The sequence below is a fragment of the Dreissena polymorpha genome, unplaced genomic scaffold (genome assembly GCF_020536995.1).
Source record: "Dreissena polymorpha isolate Duluth1 unplaced genomic scaffold, UMN_Dpol_1.0 chrUn053, whole genome shotgun sequence".
NCBI lineage: Eukaryota > Metazoa > Mollusca > Bivalvia > Myida > Dreissenidae > Dreissena > Dreissena polymorpha.
This window is the reverse complement of record NW_026273367.1, coordinates 122,721-127,324: the sequence shown is the minus strand read 5'-3', so window position 1 is coordinate 127,324 and position 4,604 is coordinate 122,721.

The following is a 4,604-nucleotide window of genomic DNA, read 5'->3' as shown; positions in this document are numbered from 1 at the left end:
CCTGTGTACTTGTATATCAGTAACCTAGTAAACTAAAATTTCTGAGAGTCTGTTGATAAAATCAATGATATTTTTATATATTTTTTTTAGCTCACCTGAGCACAATGTGCTCATGGTGAGCTTTTGTGATCGCCTTTTGTCCGTCGTCCGTTGTGCGTCGTCTGTCCTGCGTTGTGCGGCGTCAACATTTGCCTTGTTAACACTCTAGAGGCCACATTTATTGTCCAATCTTCATGAAATTTGGTCAGAAAATCGGTCTCAATATATCTTGGATGAGTTCAAAAATGGTTACGTTTGCTTGAAAAACATGGCTGCCAAGGGGTTGGGCATATTTCCTTAAATGGCTATAGTAAAATCTTGTCAACACTCTAGATGCCACATTTATTGTCCGATCTTCATGAAACTTGGTCAGAAGATTTATCCCAAGAATATCTTGGACGAGTTAAAAAATGGCTTCGGTTGCTTAAAAAACATGGCCACCAGGGGCGGGGCATTTTTCCTTACATGGCTATATATGGCTTTAGTAAATCCTTGTTAACACTCTAGAGGCCACATTTATTGTCCGATCATCATGAAACTTGGTCACAAGATTTGTACCAATGATATCTTGGATGAGTTCGAAAATGGTTCCGGTTGGTGGAAAAACATGGCCGCCAAGGGGGCGTGGCATTTTTCCTTATATAGCTATAGTAAAACCTTGTTAACACTCAAGAAGCCATATTTATTGTCCAATCATCATGAAACTTTGTCAGAAGATTTGTCCCAATGATATCTTGGACAAGTTAGAAAATGGTTCCAGTTGCTTGAAAAACATGGTCACCAGGGGGCAGGGCATTTTTCCTTATATGGCTTCATGAATCTGCATGAAACTTTGTTAGAATATTTGTTTAAATGATATCTTGGATGTGTATGATGGTTCTGGTCTGTTCAAAAACATGGCTGCCAGGGTGTTCACTAGTCATGAAAGTTGGTAATAACATTTTGTTCTAATGAAATCTTGAGCTGCTCAGAACAGGTCAGTTCCTTTGAATCTCAGGTGAGCGACTTTGGGCCTTTCAGGCCCTCTTGTTTAATTTAATATATCCCTGATAAAATATGCAATTAAATGTTACACGGTATGCACGATATTACATACACAGCATATACCGGTGTAAATAAATTGATACAGTTACACGGCTGTTGATCAAGGGTGTCAACTCTTTTTAGAAGCATTAATAAACGAGTCACTGTAACTTTCGAGTTGACGCTGACGACCAGTAGATTTTTAAGTACACGGAAAAGTCTTAAATGTGAGTAGGTTAGATATTTATGTTCTTGTTGATTTTTTTTTCAACATATTTCGCCATAAAATCAGACCATGAAGTGCGACTCAGCATATATTTTATCCACAAATTTACAGAAATATAAAATCACAACCCATTTAGAATACCCTAGGACCTTTATGAGTTGTGAGGTAGTGTAATTTTTAAAAGCTAATCGATGTTTTTGCATGCGTGACGAGAAAATGACTCCAATAAAATTGCTTAAGACATTAAAACGATTGCTTTCAATATAAGGTTGCTGCATTCGCAACAAGATTGGCGTCTTTCCGATCTAATAGTAATTTTGAACTCTTCCAATAGAGATGGAGCCAATGTCAATGAGGTTTCGCTAAGAACAGGAGGGAGCGCCAATACACGATATATGATTTGGCAGTCGTATCGCAATAATATAATCACATACCTAAAATTTGATACAACATATATTAACATCTATAGACCTTTGGTTCATGGTTCTGTTATGTAGTATGCCAATTTGGGTCCCAATTGAATGTTCATTCGCCGTTAAAGCATCGAAAAGAGCCCATGAAGAGGTCGCGTTAATATGGTATTCTAATTTCTACATTAAAATGTCAGCTACAACATTGTTTAAAAGACATTTAACAAACCAAAAGAAAACAAGAGATGTGTTTGTCAGAAACACAATGCCCCCTATTGCACCGCTTTGAAGCCATAAATTTGACCTTTGACCTTGAAGGATGACCTTGACCTTTCACCACTAAAAATTTGCAGCTCCATGAGATACACATGCATGCCAAATATCAAGTTGCTATCTTCAATATTGCAAAAGTTATGAAGAAGGTTAAGTTTTGGTTAAAGTTTTTGAATTGCTTTTTTTTTACCTTTGACCTTGAAGGATGACCTTGACCTTTCACCAATCAAAATGTGCAGCTCCATGAGATACACATTCATGCCAAATATCAAGTTGCTATCTTCAATATTGCAAAAGTTATGACCAAGGTTAAAGTTTTGGGACACACACACACACATACAATGACAGACAGGCCAAAAAATATAGAAAAATTGGCTGGCTAGCTTAGTTGGTAAAGCCTTGGACTACACATCTGAAATTCGCAGGTTTGATGCCCGGCCCGGACACATAACTTGTTTGGGAATTGATCGTAAAATGGTTAATACGACCATGCTTTCCCTACATCTTATTCGTTGAAGTCAGTTGTTAGTTACTGGAATAAGTATGCGCAGTAAGGGCTGGTAAACCAGCTTATCCTGGAAGAGGTTTAGTAGGTTAACTGACCGCCTTGATATGATAAAAAGAATTTTGAAAACTGCAAAGTTTCATAAGAAACAAAAACAATGAAGTGTATGCAATAAACGCACAATTTAAGAAAAAACACATCTCATCCAAAGCCAATATCAGGTACACAAGGGCTTTTTTGGCATGTTTGTTTTTTATCGAAACGAAACTCTCTAAAGCAGTCATACTATATCCATCACCTGTGAATGTATTACTCGAAACAGTTAAATTATGGATAGTTCATTATTAAGTTGTTATTCAGTCATGCATATTTTTGCCTACATGTATAATAATAGTATTACATAGTATTCAACATTGGAAAATGCCGATGAAACTTCTAGAAAAGTAGTTCCTGCAGATTTTCTTATTATTTAATATGATATGTTCTTCTTTTATAATATGCCAGGTAGATCTTAGTGCTTCGTTCAAAATCCGTTTTGGATCTAGGTATATATGTTATGGTTATATCAGTTCAACATGAAGATGTTATATCAGTCAATTATTCGAGGGAATGAATGAAGTTATTTTTTGTTGTTAAAATATTATCAGATTCAACAAGACAAAATTTGATACCAGAATGTTATATAATTTTACACACAAAAAGCAACATAAACAGCAAACAAACATATTTTACAAATATTAAGCGCAAGTACTGATGACGTCATTATTAACACATCAAACGTTAACAATAATATTCATTCCCGCAAAAATGCAGCCTCGTAACGATTATGTTTCACTATTTCTTATAAAATGGGGGCCGTAGAGGTATGATAAACAGAAAAAAACATATTACTGCCTGATCGTTATGTAATGGAGCAGGCTCGGCATGCATAAAATAATGGCGAGGTTTGCCGAGTCCATTAATTCTTTTGTTTGCCTCGCCTGATATATTACAAAACGACCAGGCACTAACCTGTTATTGTCTATGTCAGTAAATAAACGAGGTTCTGTAATATAAGTTTAATATTGACGCAGAATGTGTTATCCTGTGTTACACCTGAACCTGACGCGCATAGCAGCGGTATCGCCCGATGTGTTATCCTGTGTTACACCTGAACCTGACGCGCATAGCAGCCATATCGCCCGATTTCTAGATGCGCATCATATGTCATATGAAAAACAAACAAAAACGCGGTAACTTATATCTTCATAAATAGAGCTCACGTGACATTAAATTTAACACATCGTACCTTGAAATAAAGAGCACAAGTATAAGTGGCTTTTATCACGAAGAATAATCCGATTGAACTGAACTATAGCAACAATGTTTCACGTTAAACTTATTGCAATCGTATATATTCTAAACTGCATCAAGTATAGCGACGGTCAAAAGTATTTTCCGCACGTTGGATTTGACTATCATGTTCTCGATCCAATTAAAGCTATCAAAAATTATTGCCCTGATTACATATCTTGCTACGAACGTCGCTTGAATGATGGCAAGAATCACACCCACTTGGAACTGCTCAAGCCGGGCAATGGGACTTGCTGTATTCCTTGCCAGTGTGACGACCTTTGCTTTCATCGGGGCGACTGCTGTTATGACAAACAACTCGAGCAAGAACACGTCGATCGCTCACATATTCATGTTTACCGTTCAGGTAAAGAAAACTTAACTTGTTGGAGAGCGCATACTTCTGATCATTTCACGGATAGCCAATTCTTGTTGTTGCAAGATTGCGTTGCTACTGATACTGATTCATCAGTGACAGGTTTAAGAGATAAATGTTTGAATCCGTCATGGGACAATATTGAAGAGAACACACCAGTGTACTCTAAAATTGATGGTGGTCACTACAGGAACATATTCTGCGCTAAATGCAGCAATGTTGTGCATGACTGTGTGCCATGGACTGTTATGGTGAGTTGTTTCAATGATATTGAAGCGTCTCAACTTACCAGCGTGCGGAATGGGTCGGGTCTCTAGTCACTTATAGAATCCTGCGAAGTTTTTTGGGAGCCACCGAGTGACTATGCACCTCCAGTTAAGTGTTACCAGCCAGTTGTTCCACGCTGTAAAGATGGTTATT